At 34.4% G+C, this 20119-nt stretch overlaps 1 protein-coding gene across 8 annotated transcripts in view; it reads right to left on the bottom strand.

Annotated features, from left to right (window-relative positions):
• Dlp (glypican dally-like) overlaps positions 1 to 20119 on the bottom strand; it is a 156913-nt gene that overhangs the window by 116534 nt on the left and 20260 nt on the right. The window lies entirely within an intron of this gene.

Raw genomic sequence — 20119 nt, 5'->3', positions numbered from 1 at the left:
TCATTCATGTTTTACGCCTGTTACACTAAACTGCCCATCTTATATACCTATCTATTCAGCGAAAGATGCAGAAACGTTCATTAAGATTCTGTTTTTCTGCCAGTCGCTATGCAAGAATAATGCGCACTGAATGAAAATAATATTTGCACGTTCTATATCTATTTTGATACAATTTTGCATGAAGAGAAAACACACGTTTGGTACTCACAATACAAACATAAATGATAAAGTGATAGAAATTTTTCGTATAAAATTTTTTTATTCTGAATAAGTTTTTTTTATTTAAAATCCATTTTATAATAATTAAATAATAGAAACTTTTCCTATATTTACTTATAAAATTTTTTCTAAACAAAATAATCAATGCAAGTATTTTTTTAATGGCCTTTCGAAAAATTGCCATTATTCGTTTCATTTACAAATTTTTCACTAATAAAATCAATTTTTCTTTAAATTTGATAATATAAGATATATTTTAAATTAATTAAAGAATATAATTATACTTCATATATTTACTTTATACTTTATAGGTATATTTACGTTCTTAATTAATCTTGTCGATTTTGCGACATTTTCTCTGGCAGAAAAATTTACAACTTAAAGACCTGTACCTGCAAGTTCAGACAGGACCTCGAACGGCCAATTAACAGTTAATTACGTCTATAAGTAATCTTGCTTGGTCAGGGCAGTTCCGGCTGGAAGACGTCCGACGAGTGACGAAGGGGGATCAAGAGGGAAGAGAAGGAGGGAGGGAGGACGAATGCAGGTTCGACCCTAAGGTTTTCGAATCAAAGGCATCGACATCGTCATCGCCACGAAGGAGCATTCGCCACGGCCGCCATTCTTCAATCGAGGCCTGCAGAGAGGAGGAAGATCTCTCGCGAGGCGAGAGCCCGCACCTTCGAGAAGAAGGTCCCTGAGACGGCTATAAATTACCGACTAATATCTCATAATTATCGGTCGAGCCAGACTTCAGGAATGCCTGAACGATTCAGCATGCAGGTATGCGAAGAAGTTTCTCTCTCAGGACTTGCTGGGCATGAGAGATCCTGGGCCGCGCCGATGAAAAATCGTCTCCTCTCTCAATTATGATTCTCCTGACAGTATTTTCAGCGATAGTTTTCACTTTGTGTTTCTGGTTCTTTCAGCCAGATGCTTTTATTTCTTCTCCTTTTTCTTCTTCAATATTTTTTATTTCTTCTTCTTTCATTTCTTCTTTCACTTCTCTCTCTTCTGTCCGCTCAATCGATTCTTTCGTTTGCATTTATAATTCGCGAGAGATAAAAATAATTATTATACATAATATTTTTTAATTCGGACTATCTTCAAAGCTAATCACCTCTATTAAACTAGCATTGCTATATAGATCGAGATATTCGTCTTAAGCGTAAACGAGCATTTAATAACTTGTCGCGTAATTTGACGGCAGATTGCGAGGAAACTTTGCCCCCGCAACGCTCATTACTACGTGTAACAAGATCTTGAGACATCAGTTTGATCGTTCGAGCACATGCGGGATATACTTTACCCCGACATGGAGAGAAGTTCCCCTTAAAACGAACGCTCTTGAGAGAAACGCTCAACTCTCTCTAGCCTAGCAGACAGATATTAAGTGCGCTACCGTGCAATGTGTCGAACTAAAGTTTACTATCGTCGGAGATTATAAGCGCTAAGTATCGTCGATGCTTCACTTGTTCATGTGAAACGTTGGTTCAGAGTGAGAATGAATTCTCTCTGCGATTTTACGAAGGAATAATGACGGACGTGATCGATCATTTAACGTCATTGATCATTTTAAAAGCGTTCGAAAAGTGCCGTTTACATCATCGTAATGATGTTATTCACGATAATAACACGCTAACAATAACGTACTATTAAGTCTCATCAGTCATATATTGTATTATAGCTTTTATGCAGTTGATTTATTTCGAAATCGAATTCGCGAGAAACTCTAAATTTATCCAGCATGAGGAAAAATTCGAAAAATCCAGTATTTTATTACTTTCTCGCACATAGAAAAGAATTTTCTTTTTTTTTAAATATCAAATAATTGAAGGAAAAATGAGTATACACGGATTGTTCCATTTAAATTAATATAATCGAATATTGCTGAAACGAGAAAATATTTCATACAAAAGTTAAAAGGATTTGAAGGGAAAAAAGTTGATAATCTTGAATTCTGTCATTATATTAAAGAGAGAATATTATATAAAAATAAATTCTCTTCAGAGAATAGATCGAAATATCTAATGAATGCTTGAAAGTCGTACGCGATTGTTGATTTTCTCCGCGTGCAATGTCACGAGATTCGGATCGCAGGGAATATTCAAGGGGTCCGGCTTTTTACAAATCCGCGCATTGACGTGTCCGGAATGCGTGATGCTGAAAGAACGAAATCGAAGAGGTGAGCGCACCGATTTCACGCTCTCGCGAACGAGAGACGAGACTCTTGCGCGTCTTGTTCCCACACCCGGGTTCCGTGTCGATGATCGATCTCGGGGATTTCGTTCGTCCGGCGCTCATTTCGCCGCGGAAAGGGAACAAAAAGGTCTCAGCAGCGGAGCCTGTCGAGACCGGATCCCTGGATCGCGTTTTAAAACACATTCGTTTTTTTTCTCTCTCTTTCTCTTTCTCTCGATCGCTCTTTCCTCGGTACGCGTATATATATACGGATCAGCATCCGTGAACATCCCGGACTCTCTAACACGATGAGTTTCCTAAAATTTTATATCAAACATCGCGCACGTAAAAAATCAATCCGTTGAAATATAAACTTTCATCACACTGCGAATCTTTAAGAAACGTAATGTCAGAGGTAATTGTAGAATTTGTAAGTATAATAACGATGAATTAATTAAAAATACACTGTTTTTTTTTTAAATTTAATTACCTTTTTATATAAATATTTTATATTCATATTATTTATATTTTATATTTATATTATTTATATTTTATTGACTTTTTTTCATATATTATAATTCTATAACTATTATTTATCTTATGCGCCGAAAATTACAATTAAAATGAATTTCAAAATCAATCATTAACTTTTTAACTTATTAAAATTATGCCACCGTTTAACTCGATTAAACCGGACTTCCCCTTATTCCACGACTTTCGATTCTCGCAATTCGCTTCCACGGGACACTCGGTCTCTCCTCATTATCATAAACGCAACGCCAGCTATCGCGACGAACACGAAGGGCAGCACTATTAATGCACACTATTCCTAGGAAATCGATGTAATTGCGAGCTCGCAAAGGGGGAGAGAGCCGTGCATTGTGTATAGCGTCCTAAGTTATGCCCGTCCTGAGAAGGGCGAAGGAAGAGGGAAAAAGGAGCCACAAAACCATACGAGTTATATCGTTCGTTTCAAGTGTAAGCACGAAGATGCGGTAAGTGCGACACGGATGGACGCGGAAGATCGACGATAAGAGGTCAAAGCTCGGCCGCACATATAGTCGATATTCGTCAGCGATCTAAGAAAGGAAGGGAAGAGGGAGACACTATTTTCGTAAAATGTAAATTTTATTTTTCTGTCTCGTAGTCAGATGCAAATGAACGGTTGTTGTATATAAGTGACTCGACATCTCTTTCGAGACATTTTTAAAAATCTTTTTGCCTTCTTTTATCTCCTACAAAGAGCACATCACGCATATACCTATGTATACAACGTGTCAGAAAAATAATTCTTCAGATATAGAACGATTGTTCCCCTGGCAATTTTTCTTTGAAGCGTAGTCTAAATTTACCACACTGTGAAAAATAATCGGTATACATATTTTTCATGTATACATTGTGTATATATGTATAGTTGTCATTAATCAGTTTCATCTATCTGTTTGTCTATGACCGAGTTTCTTTTTTCTAAAATTCTACCTTATTGTTAGATGATCTACGCCGTAGATTCTGATCAAAAGTTTATTAATTCTATGTGCCTTATTCTTGATTCTGATATTTGTCAAGCTAGAATATTTATTCCATATTTTATATATGTATATATAAGACATAATTGGATCATATAATTGGAACATACTTATAATTTTATGGAACATATAAAATAACAATTATAGCAAAGATGGTTCTATCCTAAATTCTGTCGCAAATTATAAATGAGTTTTAATCAATTAATGTTATAAAAAGAAAATTTTTTGGAATATATATGTATACATAATTCAGAATTGACGATTTACGGACTCGGTGAGTGCATAATATAAATTTCTAACGTCGCTAATTATCACATTATAAAATGTAAATTCCTTCCCTTTTACTTTTTTTTTACAACCTCGTGCCTGGTGGAAGAGACTATGGACCTGTTTAAATAATTTTATGCATATTCAAGGCGTAATCTATTAAGTCTCGTGCTCCATGGATTATCCCGCAACAAAGACAGATTATTAAGGGTGGGATTAATGTATATATCCCGCAGGATAACAGCCTCATGGTGGCAGAAGAGATTTCGCGAAGACGGAAAATCAACCAACGTTGTGTATATCGACGTAGTCGCCACAAATGGCGGACGCGTGTGGGGAGGAGGGGAATTTCATAAATAAAGAACCGAAACACCCTTCTGTTTACCCAAAGAGCGGGCAAGTCATCCCGAACGATGCCCCAAAGTGTTTCCATTCCCCGAGATCCGAGACTGCGGAGAGAAACACGCGCGAGAGAGGCGAAGCGGAGCTTTTCCGTAGAAAAGTTTACTTGTGCATCAGGAAAGAGAGAGAAAGAGAAAAAGAATTCTGCAGTCAATTGCCCTGTGTATTTTGTGTCTTCAAGTACTTCGATAAATAAACAGACTGTTGTGTGTATAGTTTGTCGGAACTCTGTAAAAATATCGTTTTTCTTGTGTCACTTTCTGAAGAGTGAGAAAAAAGTTTTAAAAAATATTGTAAGATAAATTTGTACGCGTTAATATTATCACAAATATATATGTATATTTTATAATTCAGTGGGTAAAATACTTAATAAAATTAAAAATTTAATGGGTAAGATAATCAATAAAATTAATATATGTATATATAAATAATTTATAAATAAACAGAATGTTGTATAGTTTGTCGAAATTATAAAAATATAATTTTCCTTACGTCACTTTCATGAGAGTAAGAAAAATTTTTTTAAAAATATTTTATAATATTTTGTGCGATTTTGCGCGCGTTAATATTATTAAATATATTAATTTTATTAAATTATATTGCGCGCAAATTTATAGCAAAATATTTAAAAAATTTATGTATTTTTATTCTCCCGACAGGGATGTAAGAGCGATATTTTTTTTACAAACTAGACAATAAAATTCTGTTTATTTATCGGTTTTGCTGGAGATATTAAATTGATCTGTAATTAAAAAAAAACATTGAATATTCCGATGTTCCAATAAAACTCATGCATTGCATTTACGATGATCTAACAGCTGTCTCTGCGGCGACGTTTCAGGAATATTGCCAGACACCTGTGTGCACAGCGATTTTTCCGCGTTGGCGCACGCCTCGGAAGACAGTCGGTGCGGTGTCGTATCGCAAAGCCAAAGAGAGAGAGAAAGAGAAAGAGAGGGTGCGCGAATCCGCGGAAAGTAAATTCCCGACGAAATGTTTACCCACGTAGAGAGACCGACATCAAACGGAATCGCGACGGTTTTCCCGTCGCGCAGATAATGAACCGCGACAGACGTTTACGCGCTCCTCTCTCCATTCGCGTGGTCGCTTTGTCGGAGGGACTTACTACCTTCTGGACGACCATTCTCCTCGTGCAGAAAAGGCACGCGAAGGGAGCAGCCCTCGGAGAAAGGGCCGAAGCGACGAAGGGAATAATAAGCGTGCATGCGTCGGCCAGGATTAAAGTGATTCCGTAATCATATAGAAAATTGCTATTTCGATTGCGGTTTTTTTTTTGTTCATATAAAAAAATTCCTGATTTTGAATAAGAATGAAAATGGCCTGCAAAGGATGCAGATATATTCAGCGTTTCGCAAATATAATTTATACCTAACTTTTAAATTGAAAGATTGCATGAATAAGATATAGTACTCTATTTTTAAATGTTTGCGCACGTTACTTTTATTTTTCGAAACAGAATAAAATAGAGAAAATTGCCGCTTTGGTAACTTTATTTTACGCGAAAAAATTCCGGATTTTAAATAAGATTAAAAATGCAAAGGATGCAGATATTCAGCGTTTCGCATATTTATAACAAACTTTCAAATTGAAAGATTAAATGAATAAGATATAGTAATTTATTTTTAAATGCTTGCATGTTCTACTTTTTCGAAAACAGAATAACGTAGAGAGAATTGCCGGTTTTATAGCGTTTTTTTCTACGCCAAAAAATTCCGAATTTTGAATTAGATTAAAAATGCAAAAGATGCAGATATTCAGAGCGTTTCGCATATATTTAAAACTATAACTTTCAAATTGAAAGATTAAATGACTAAGATATCGTATAAATTTATTTAAATCTTTGTATGTTAATTCTATTTTTCGAAACAGAATAAAATGGAGAATATAAAGTAGAAAAACACTGAATACTCTTGCATTGACGTTTTGTGACGTCAGTGCATAAATAGCCTGGGTCCTTTCGTTGCCAATATTTTCGCGAAACCTCGTTTTATCCCTCTATTGAATACCCGCATGTCCAAACCCTATATATATCTCCCGTCTCTCTTCATCGTGTGCGCAGATGTTATATTTTCGAAAACGTTTGCAGATGTGTCAAAGCTTCCGTGTAATGACCTTTCGTTTGGTTTGCAAATGAGTCGAACGGCGAGGAGACGGGGGGTCCGCCAACCCAAGAAGAGAGAGAGAGAAGGAGGATGTTTGACGGGCGTCATATGTACATATGTTACCCTAGGCACATCATTCATCCCTCCCCTTCACCCCTTTTCTTCCAACTGTCAGCGCACCCCATCGACGAGCTTTCTGTCAAGTTCGTTGCACTCTGTCATCGATTTCTTTCTCTGGCTCGATATGATTACACGTTAATAGAATTTATCCGTAAAATCCGTGCGACTCTCCCCCCGTGCGATAGCGTATCTTTTTTTTTTCTCTTTCATTTTCAACCGGAATGTTTGAATCGATTCTCTCGCGAATAGCTTTTTGTCTTGCAACGACTCGGGACGACATTTGTCACATCGGTGATTTTTTCATTTGTATTGTAGCGTCGACACGTTTGACAATTTCGAAAGATCGTGATCGATGTTTCTGCCATAGAAATTTCGCATTGTTTACTTTACAGCTGCTTGTAAACAATTTATCCGAAAATGTGTTGCGATTCGTTCCTAAAATTAATTTGTAAAACGAAAAACTTTTGTAAATTATGTCTGTCAAGGGGAATTATTAGAAATTATCACTAACTGTGTATTATTCGACCAGATTTCAAGATATAACGTTTCTTTATTTCGTAATGGAATCGAGAGAAAAATAGATAATTGTGAGTTTATGCTATAAATGTTCTTGTTACGAAAGAATAAGTAGACACAAAAAAGGTATGTGCGTATCGAAATAAACATTGAACGGTGGGAGGAGGAAACCCGGCCCTCATCTCGAGGTCTGCATCCGAGATAAGGAAGCAACCCTTAAGAAAAACACACGATGCGTCATGTATTTAACAAGCGCCAGAACACCAGAGCCTGTACGAAATGTCGAAAGACTCTTGTTATCGTTATATTGACGTAACGTTAACCGCGAGATTTTAACGAGCGCTCGAATACACGAACGAGTTATGTAACTCTAATTCTTTAAATTAATCTCTATATTAACCAACTTACTTTTTTTTTGGAGAAAATAATGAATAATAAATCGAAATATACTATGATTGTTATTTCCATTTGATGGACAAAATAAAATCAAAACATTATTCAGCTATTTAACGCTCGAACACGAACACGTTATATAATTTTTAATTTTTTACATTAATCTTTGTGTTAATAAAAAAATTACTTTTTTTTTTTTTTTCCGAAAATAAAAGATCAAAATAAACATTACACTACGATTGTTATTTCAACTTGGTAGATATAATAAAATAAAAATGGCGCTCAAACATGAACACGTTATGTATCACTAATTCTTTGTATTAATAAATTTTATTTTTATTACGAAAAGAATAAATAAAAAATCAAAATGGACCTCACACACTACGATTGTTATTTCAATTTAGTGGAATAATAAAATATAAACGTTATTCGGCTATTTCTTTCTAATTGTTTTCATGTATATGCTTTTTCGATGTTTTCTGTGGCCTTTTTGCAATTTCGGTTTTGCATCTCACGGCTATTTTTAGACAAACAGCTGCGTACGAAAAAAAAAAAAAAAAAAAAAACATGAAAAAGAGAACGAGCTACACGCGGGCCACGTGCACTTCCTGTATACTGTATACGCTGCTTCCTGTATCTATATACGTGCAGGTTGATATCGAGAAACGAAAACGGCACGCGGTAGGGCGTAAAACTGGTTATGGGAACAGAAACCATGAAAGTTCTTCGTGGCTGTAACGTATTGGTTCGCACAGGGTCTGTGTGATGTGCTATAGAAAGGCAATACTTCGATGCTATATATATCGTCCTTTGATCCACCAATATCTATGAATTGCAAATGAAACACACGTTGTCTTCGGTTGTCGCATTTCTATCGTGAATTGAACGTTAATAATTAATGAATGTTAAAATGCTCTTTCACATTAGCTGTAGAGTCGGAATTCTAGTACGTTTCTTATGTAAATGTAAGAGTTTTGATATAAATGCAATAGAAAATTCGTTTTTACATTTTAATTTAATTTGTATTAATATTGTTCTATATTGATAATAAATGTTATCTTTTTTATACGATACATAATTTTCCGATATTATAATTTAAATTATATCTAACCGAGTGTCAAATATAAACTTTTTCACTCATCATAAAACAATTTAAAAATTATTTAAACCTGCCCCGTTCGTTCCTCACGACTCACTCTGTATACTACGACGTGCACGCAGAAGCATGCAGTATGAATGCTTTTTTGCAGAATGCATCCCCTGTGTCTCGCACGAAACCGGATATTCTTGCCACTCCGCTGTTCGTACTCTTCGGAGCGTGCATTGTCCTTCAGAAATTTTCTCTCTATCGCGTAGCTCCTTTGCGACATCAATGAAAGTGCGCGCGCACGCCTATGCGTATATTACGTTGAATCGCTTCGCGAGCATAAGCGCACGCGCGCACGAAATCCTGAGTCACGCGTGCCTGAGGTTACGATGCGAAAGCGACGATTATTCACGGTCAAGGGAGATCGCGATCCCTCGATATAAAGAGAGATGAACGCGATGAGGGGTAAGAGGGACGATATACCGTCGGGCTTTCGGTCCGCATTTTTAGCGATAAACGTGGCCGATCACGTGTCAGCATATATTAATGCGTTATTTTTAGACAAATAAAATTCGTAATTCAATCGTCACATTGAGCGCTAAAAATATACACATTAAACTTCGAGTAAACTATCTCATTAAATTTTGCTTTCAAAAGCGACGTTTAAACAATTGAGAAAAATCAATATCGAAATAATTTAATAAAGTCATATACATATTTTTATTTGCGATTTATTCGAATTATTTTTAGACTGGATTTTATATTACGATTTTTCAAATTTTTCAAATAAAAAATATTTGATGTATATCTGTGATGTAAAATAATATATTTACGGAAAACAGTAAAAACACGACGTTCATCTATCCCATGCATTTTTTCCGACCATTCTCACACACGCAGCAATTCTGTATTCATTTCCACGTATACAGCTATTGTTATGGATGCGAGCGGATCGTTAGCTGGCAGATGTTCTAACAACTATGGAGACGTTCGACCCAATGTCTCCAACTAAGAGGCTTCTTTCGACACTAATCCGGTAATTGTAATGCCATAGCTTACAAACCATCGAACATCGAAACGCTCGAACGTCCAATCTCCAAGAGAGCTCGCGCTGCAAATGCGATCTCGAGTATCTTAATCCAGGATTTAACCGTAGGTGTGCTCTCTAGTCGTTCGAGTTTAAATTCCAAATAAAGGCATTTAATCCTCCCAGGTCTGTGAAATAATTTTTATTCCCAAGACACATGCTTTTCAACCAAGAAGTGTTAAACTAAAATATATTATATATAATATATTATACAATGTCCTATTTAAAACAAAATATGCTTAAATATATAAGTAATTGCTAGTTGCAAACACTTACATACTTTTTCTAAAAACAACTACGTGTTTTCTTTATATCAATTGATTCCTTGCATTGTTTTATGCATAAAAATATTGAGGTAAGATCATCGAAAAATTAATATTTCACGAGATATTTCATTTATGTAAAATTATGTCGGATTAAAATATCTCGTAAACTATTTATTTCTTGATTATCCTACCTTTACAACATTTTATGCCAACATTATATCGCGAGGAATCGATTTATATAAAAAAATTAAAGTAGTTCCATTTAAAAAAATTAGATTACTCTTCAAATAATCTTGAAAAATGATCTTATTGTTAGTTAAAATGCAAGGATTATCAACTTATTTTCTTCTCAAAATCAAGCAACTTTTGTTCGAAATATTGTTTTTTAAAATGCGATGTTTTTTTATATATTTAAGCATTTTTTTTTTTAAATGGGACATCTTATATATTATATAATACATATTATATAATTCTATAATGTAAAGAAATAACTTTTCCATCTGATACATTTGATAATCAGTATTATATTTTAAACGCGATATATCCGGTTTTATATTAATTTGAAAACACTTCCAGTATTAAATTAATTTAAAATTATATTTAACGTGAATCAAAATATAGAAAAGCAACACAGCGAACAGATAATCTGCTTAAAAGATATGAACGAAGCACAAAGGTTAAAGACATTGGGGAGCGCAGAGACGATACTTATTGTTAGAAAGTTTCTCTCGCGCAGGATAATAGACGCATCAATGTCGTCGGTGATAGCGTTCGAAGGTTGCTACGATATGAAGGGCAGACAAGAGTACATCTCTCCTCTCGTGTCTGAAGACGCTTGTTCTCACGCGTCAATATACTGCGACGTCATTTTCTAAGGAATGAATATCCTAAGAGCACTAAACGCGTTATATAAAGGATCCCCCATGAAAGACGCGCGAACATATATCCTTCATCTCGAACGAAAGGGATGAAATATCAGAGTCACATCCTGGCTCGCGTTCTATCTTCGCGTTTCTTTACGTCGTGATTTCGTCGAATATAAAGCTAGAGAATAGTAACCTATAATAAAATTTAACTCTAAATTTATTTTCCCTCGCAAGACAGATCTATCTTCGTCGCAAAAGGAGAGCATCTAAAAAAATTATCAGGGAGAGATCGATCGTAAAATTATACAGATATCATTTTTATATACGCGAACGGAAAATAAAATTTAAATGTAAAATGCAATTGCAGGTTCCAATGAAATATTTTTTCCTATCTAAGAAAAAAAAAATCTCGCAAATCCCTGTCTCGCTATTCGAATTCTTAGTTTATCACATCCGAGCTTAATTATAAAACTTCCAAAATAATGCAATCCGCGATGAGTTGTAAGATATCATATATTTTCTGAATTCTACTTCCCCGCTAATGGTTAATTTCAACTCCTCGGGAGAATCGAGTTAATCTCGTCGACGGGTTAGATTATTTCTCGCTCTCGCTCTCTCTTTCTCTCTTCGCGTGAAAATCCGTGACCGGCAATTTACAATTTAAACCAGTCGCATTAAACGAACGCTCATTGCAATTTACGGCGGGCAATTCTTGTCGTGCACGAGACTATAGTTTTTTTTTTTTTTTTTTTCGACAAACACAACGGTAGTTTGTAACCACTCTCTTTCGTGTTTTGGTTTATTATTAACAGAGTGCAAAAGAAAAAAAAAGTATCGGTTTTACACAAGACGGACTCTCTCACCGGAGCAGCGTAAACGAAAAGTAATGCGGTCCTAAGAACGGATCAGCTCTTTGCAGGGTTTTAACCGACAATCATTTTCCGCGCGAAAAAATCTGCACAATTCTGTCTGTATATAGCTTGAGAAATTCCGCAAGGATTTTTCAGAATAGCTCTTCCTGTGCGCTCTTGACGAAGGGGATTACTGCGACGGATTTAAAATTCTGTAAATCTTTTTCCTCTCAAATAATCCATACAATTGTTCGAATATTTATAGGAAATCATTAAAAAATATAGAGAGGGAATTTCTACATTCGTGCTTCTTTTTTACGTTAGAAATATTTTTTTATGTCTTTTGCACGTAAACGCAAATATAATTTATAAAAAATATATTAAAAGGATCACACAAATATAAAATAGATCGATGAGTATAAGAGACATAGACATTTTGCAGCCCCTCTCGCTCGAATAAATTCCAGAAATTCCGAAAATGTATATACGCAATGTTTCGTTTCGCTTATAAATACGTCGATGTTGAAAATATCACGCTACTATGCCGTTTTATTGACTGACACGTAACAGTTAATTAGGAGATTGCTACAGGTCCATAAAGGAAAGCAAATAGAAAGCATTCCGATGGGATAACGCGTGCTCGTTGAAGTTAAACAAACAGCGAAAACCGTAAGAATATCTCAAGGTTTTCTTATTTCAATAAGCGTATACGGAACAAGAAATAGAACTGAAACTGTTACATCCTGAGGTGCGCCGAAAAAAAGTTAATTTTAGAAAAATGTAATTTTAATAGTTACACTGGAAAAGAGTCCGATAGAGCTTCTGAAATAATCTATACAATTTTTGAAGTATTTTCACGAATTCATTAAAAAATATACAGAAATTTAGAGAAATATAAAGAATTTTACATTCGTGTTTTTTTATGATAGAAATATTTTTGTCACACGCGTAAACACAAAATATAATAATTTATAAAAAATTTATAAAAAATAAAAAAAATTATAAAAAATATATATGAAAAGAATCACACAAACGCAAACAAAGATCGATGAATAAAGACTTGATACTTTTCAGCCCCTCTCTTTTTCCTGCGCTCTTGAAGGCGATTTATCCCTGTGTATTGTTTATAAATAATTTAATATCCAGACAGTCTCGCTATAAAATGAACGCCGTGGAATTTCAGGTAGAGCAATTTTTATTTCATTAAAAGGCGGGGTATACGAGATCACAGAGAGGCATCGTGACTTGAACGATCCAAGTCGCGCGAGCATATTGCAAAACGCGGATGGACAGACGGTCGGGTGGACCATATACTAACCTGGCCTAACCTAACCCGCTTTCACGTACACGGTCACATAATCACGAAGTGCACGGGACGATGCACAGAGAGAGCGAGAGAGAAAAAGAGACAGGAGATAGAAGGAGAAAGATTTCGCTGTGTGAGCGTTGATTAAAAGCTTCGCGAAGCGTGTGCATGCGCCCCCGGAGGGCGACTGACATTTGCCCGGTTTCCTTTGCAGCTCGAGAGATCCCTTGCACAGGTTGGCGCGCGATTGTCGACCTGCTGGTCGAGAGCAGAAAGAGAGAGAGAACAGGAAAACCACAAGTAAAATGAGAGAGAAAAAAAGAAGCCATGCGCAAAGTCGGCTTTGCCCCTTCGCGGATTTCCATTTCCTCACGAAATGTTCGCGCAATTCCATTCAATCTACATTTTTTCTTTCTTTCTATTAATATGTCTCGGCTCGAAAAATTCGAGGACTTTACGAACGATAATTGATTCACGATCGACTTAAAGCGATCGCTTGAGATCAAAGTTAGGCGAGCGAGAAAATCTGTTTCAAATTGAAAGGAATTTATTTTTCAGGAAATAAAATAAAATCTGCGAGAATAATAATAAATATCATAAAAAAAGGAATTTTTTCTGATGATTTTATCGTACAGCTTAGACATATATACTAGCGATGCGTTTAATTGTAAATATCTTACAGTAAGTTCGAAATTGTTTGAATGACTTCGAACTCTCTATAATTATGTAAAAACACCTAGATTAGATTATTTCGCAAATAAAATATATTAAATATATATTATTCCTTATGAATATATTATTCGAATCCTAGAATATGTGAAACTTGATTATTGAATTTGACTCGGATTTTTAAGTACATAATTGAACTTGATTCTTGCTATATTAAATATAATCGTCTCGGACTCTAAATCTAATTGTAAGTTATGAAGATCATAATTTAAAGATCATAATATGAAGGACACTTTCGAAAGATCGCTAATTTATATGAATTAAAAACAGCTAACGAGAGATTATATATTAATTTTATATCTCCTCTTTGCACCGGCCATTGCTTTGCAATGTCGATGACTAATAAATGAAATCTCATTAGTCGATAAACAATAACCGACAATAATGTGCATTCTCATTTTTTTAACGAACATAATCGTATACGAGCGTGTACGAGACGCGCTTTATACGTGCATGCATCGCCGCCGATAGTATCGCGTAGCTTTACAACCTTATTTCCTGCTCGTAAAAGCGAATGTACCTACGTCGAGTTTAACGATCTGTTTATTCGATGCTACAAGATTTTGGAGAAGACCGGCATCTGAGTTGTGTCGCACGTGACCGTTGTGACGTAACGCTAATTTCGATGATCGAGGACACGCCGCAAAAAATGATTTTATTTAATGAAAAATTTAATTTTTATTTATGGTGAAATAACAAATTTACAAAAAAAATTTAATTCGCATATTTTGTAAAATAAAAAAAATGTGTATATCGCGAAGCAAAAGAAAAAAAATGTATATTTTTTATATATATTTAAAAACTAAATTTTTTAAAATTAATTTTGAGGGAGTATAGATCGTTTTTTTTCTTTTTATGTGCATATTTTAATTTTTTTATTTTGAAGGAATATTTCGTGTTTTTTCTTTTTATATATATATATATACATATCTTCGGTTTATATACACATCTTCGTCGACGAAAATGGCATGGATTTTATCATTTTGCAAGACCGATATCGTGCGAGATATTTGTATTTTTATACGAGTTTGTATGTGTACATGTGTTTATTTTGCTATGTATGCTTTATAGATAATCATTTGCACACGTCTCTTCTTTGGATCAATCGATACAGTGTCTGTTTCTTGATTCGCATTCTTATCAAAATGTATCGTTTGCTATCGTTGGCAACACTTCGAGTATTTCTCGTAGGAATAAAGATTTCTTCGAAAATCTCGGGAATTTACTATTTTTTCGTATCTTAATTAAAAATAAAGAATTTTTATTTTTACTTTTTATTTTAGAGAATTTTTACATTTATTTTTAGAAAATTGTTATTTTTGTATTTCTATTTTCTTGTTTGATTCTTATTAGCCCTTTTTATCATATCTATATTAAAAATAGATAATTTTTTCTATTCAATTGCCATATCAATTCCAAAAAATTTATATAATAATTTATATGATAATTTAATAAAAATATTTCACGAAAAAAATTACGATTTTTTTTAGAAAAGATATTACACGAAATGAAAAATATAATTTTCTTACATATTTCGCATACGATTAAAAATATGATGCGTGCGAGAAAATGATGCGTGAAAACACGCGAGATCTATTGTTTTTGTCTTTACCAACTTCAATGTTCTGCGATCAGATCTAGAAAATTTAAGTCGGAAACGGTCTGGAAACGATTTTCTCGCAGGCGAACATTTTTCTTGTTTGATCGCGTGTACCTCGAGTGCTCGCGCGAATGTAACAAGACTCTCTCGGGTCGCTATCAAATTGGTGGAGCAATTTTCCAGGGAAAGTACCCATACCCGTTCGTGATAAAACTCTCTGTTTACCAACGCCGTCGACTTGAGCCCTCCCGTGTAATCCCGGACACGTTTTTTTTTTCGATACCGTTTATACGTGCGCGGTGTGTAAAGCAAGTTCTGTCGGGCGTCATTTCAAGGTAGGTATAGGTTCAACGATACGCGCGAACGCAAAAGGGATGCGAGTTGTTACGTGCGAAAGGGATGAAGGTCAATAAACTTTGAGACGCGTTTTCTCACCCTTCTCGGCGCGTTCGTTTCGCGTGTCATAAAGCACGTGTGCCACGCACTTCATCGTAAAGATTCGACTGTGCTCAGGCTTAGATTAATGTCGCGAAACTTACGACTTATCGTTTTAAGAGCGATCGTCTGTAATTGAGAGAAATTTCGTCGAAACAAAATTATATTTTTAAAGTAAGAGAGAGAACTGTATACTCTATAAAATTCCTCTTAATCCTGGAGCAGTCGCGCAAATGACATTAGTCGTCCACGTGCACAAATCAGCAATTTTTTTCTTATTGGACAATCTTTTTAAAGTTTCATGATTAATACATATATTAAAATAAATAATATGCTCGTAACATATGTCTTTATATTTTAATTTGTTTTTTAAAAATGACAAATGTCATCCATGTGACCTCTAACGTCCCATTTAACAGTGCGACTACTCTACGACTTAAAATATTCTTAAGTGTTTCTAGAACATCTTCTAAAACTAAGAATATATTCTATGTCAATAACAAACAGTTGTACTTTTTTTTATACGGACTCATTTGATTTTGATGCTATTTTTAAGTGTTTTAAAAATAAGTCTAAAAATAATAATTTTTTCAATGTACGCATGTTAAGTTTTTTTTTATCTTTTTTCCAATTTCAAATAAAATTTTTGAGAGAAGGTGTAAGAAGAAAAAAATAGACCATTCTTCCTCTTCTCTTAAATCGATTATTCCCTGATTCTAAAATGACAAGAGATAGTTGAAGTTGAAAAAATCAGAGCACCTCAAAATGTAACTTGGAATGTGTTTCTAAGGGGTCTTTACGGGTCCGCATCTGTCCTTTTTTCCAAAAGTATCGATACGACACCAACTTCAAGTTTTACATTCCTTATTTTACCTCCCTACGTGAGATTCTTTTGCGAATTTTTCGAGTCTCGGTGGACTCTATATAGGGCACACGACCCATCGTGTCGATTATTTACATGCGCCTGAGGTGTCATCTCTCTTCGTTTACATACGCACGGCACCCGGCATAATTTTAACTTTTATGACATTCTCCTCATATTTCCTCCTTTGAACAACTCCGTACAGAACAAGATATTTCTTTGAGATAAGCATTTTTCTTTAGTTGGATCTCTATATGAGAGAATCTCTATACTTCTATATTCTTTCTATAATTGTAGCTAATTATCTTGTATTATTTTATACATATTCTCTCTCTCATTATATTTATACGAAATATGCGGTAAAATAATTTTAAAATATTATATATTGAAATAAAATTAATGCTCTGTAAATAATATTTGGGGGGGGGGGTATAATACATATATATAATAAACATTTCGTGCAATATATGCATTCGTATAATCATCTCGTTAAATAAGACAGCCGACTGTCAAGCTAGAAGACACTAATTCGCTAAGAAAGGGGGGAGGGGGATCACGAAGAGCTAGCTAATCCCCGACCCGGATCGGGCATCGTTTTCGTATTATGTGAATATACCTACTTTGTGTAAGAGAACCTGGGCATTCATCCTTTGCCTGCCTTTCTACCGGAGGCTTAGAGAAGGCTTAGAATCGTATAGCATCTATATGCTCAATTTCCACAGGAGCACTCTAGATGTGCGATCTCTAATACTGAGGGAAACCGTGCGATGTCATGCATGCAAACTCGTTTCGGCCCGACTTAATTGAGATGTTTACTAGAATAAGTTGTGGATTCAAAATCCTGTCACAATGGAGCATTAAGTATTATTTTGTAAATCCTATTATCAAGAAATATTCCATATATATCTTTTAACGAGAAATATTGAAATCTCGCCGTACAGTCAGTTTTACTTCGAGAAGCATCATAAAATTATTTCAAGAGAGAGTAATTAAGATTTTAAGCTAACAAGAGAGAACTTCGCAAATCCGAGAATTCTAATTTTGATGAAATTTTACACACGAAATTTTTTACACGCAGAGAGGATAAATAAAATTAGAAATTTTTAGTTGCGGTCTAAAAACGATTCTAAGGAACCTACTCCTCAGAGCAGCCTTTTGCTTTTCTCGATATATCTCGAAAAGAATTCGAGATATCAAAAAAGTTTCATACAAAAATTTCATGATAAAAACATCTCTATTTAACCACAAATAAAATTTTGAAAAAATAATTTTAAAAATATTTTTTTTAATCTTTGAAAGAAATTATTTTTTCAAACTTTTATTTGTAATTAAATAGAGATATTTTTGATCATAAAATTTTTGTATGAAACTTTTTCGATATCTCGAATTCTTTTCGAGATATATCGAGAAAAGCAAAAAACTAAAAATTTCTAATTAATTTATTAACCCCCCCCTTCCCTACATGTGTAGTTTCATCAAAATAAAAATTTTTGGGTTCGTCAGATTCCCTTATAAGTACCAAGCACTTAAAAAAAATAGTCGAAAATTCGCGCTCACATACATTTGTTAATTTTTGATCAAACGAACGCGAGCCGGTTTTTGCACGCATGACGTCAGAAAGTCAGCGAAATCTCATTCCCAGGTATTCTCTTCGCGACAATGAGCCCTCATTTCGCGGTAGCTTTTAGCAAGTTTCTATGGCAGAAAACAGGGCGAGACGCGTTATCCTTACATCTCTGACGAACATATACTGCGTACTGGATTCGCATAGCGAGACATTATAAAAGAGAGAGAGAGAAGAGACTGACGAGACGAGAGAAGTCGTCAACGAGTGCAGATGCCGCTGTCAGAAAGACCGCGATAACGGCGTAATGTTAACGTAACGGAAGAGAGAAAGGAAGAGAAGTTCCCCAGTTTCTCCCCTTTCGGTCGCCCGGGCGACTCCCTTACACGGTAGTGTCAGGTAACGGAAGACGGGTGGCTCTGTACGTGACGAGGTACAAACCGTCTCAAAATCCTCGCCGTAAAGTGGCGAGGATATAGTGTAACTTGAAGAGCAACTTCAACGACGCACAGACAAAATGAGATCTCGACGTATGGCTACACGCGGGGAAAAAGAGCTCTTCTCTTTCTCTCTCGGTTGTGACACAAAGATTTACAGAACCGTGAAATGTGAAATATCCGTTCACGCACTCGTCTCGTATTGTCTATTTAGGTAGGCGATTGTCCGACGTCTACGCCCCGTTAAAAATTAACAGAGATCGTATTTTGCGACAATTTTCTATTATTCAAAACTCGAACTTTTGGAAAAAAATGTATATACATATAGAAGATATATTTACACTTTTAATATGGAATAAATTTATCTATATATTCATATATTTATATTAATATATATAATATTATATATAATATATATAATATTACATATATTATGTGTTATTATTATTATTATTAATCATTTATATTATTTATATATTTATTATATATTTTATATATTTATTTATTTATCCATCATAATTAATATTTTATTACAAGCATTACACTAATAATTGATTCGATGTTTCTAATTAGTTGATACTCTAATAGTTGATTACATTAATAGTTGATTCGACGTGAGCATTTTTGCGATTTACAAAGGTATTTACATCTATATGTATACACAGGATGTATACAATATTTATTTTTTGCAAATGAAAAATTATATATTTTTACGCATAAAGTTCCGTAAAGTTTTGTAACTTAATATTAAAAACGAAACCAAGAAAATTAGTATCGGGTGATGCAAAAATTTGTCTTTGTTAATACATTAATATAAGTTAACAGATGTGTTTTCTTCATTTATTAATTATACAGTTTCATTTTAATTAATATAGTCAAATATTTCTGAAATTGGCTGTAACGAGAAAATATTTCATACAAAAGTTTTACAAATGTGTTTTTTCACGCGACAACATATTATTAGAATTATTGTTGAAATACAGAGTGTAAATCATAAATGTCGGTCGCTATTTCGTGTTTTACTCATCAAAATGAGAAAAAGTTTATATAAATATACATTCATATAAAAATGCGTCCTTTTCACAGTTACAGTCATGTTCGGATTGAAACTTAAGATAATTATAAAGCATATTATTTTATTTCCAATAATAAAAAAAACAGTAGAAAATAATTCTCATATCTCAAAACAATTCATTCTCCAGCAAAATGGGCAAGTCGTTTTCCCAAAATAGTATGTAAAAGCCAGCACTTATCAAACGTCCTAGCAGGACGAAGGGACCAA

Source organism: Prenolepis imparis, unplaced genomic scaffold (assembly GCF_030444845.1).
Source record: "Prenolepis imparis isolate NDT839.2.m4 unplaced genomic scaffold, iyPreImpa1.0 SCAF_7, whole genome shotgun sequence".
NCBI lineage: Eukaryota > Metazoa > Arthropoda > Insecta > Hymenoptera > Formicidae > Prenolepis > Prenolepis imparis.
This window is presented reverse-complemented; position numbering and strand designations above follow the sequence as displayed.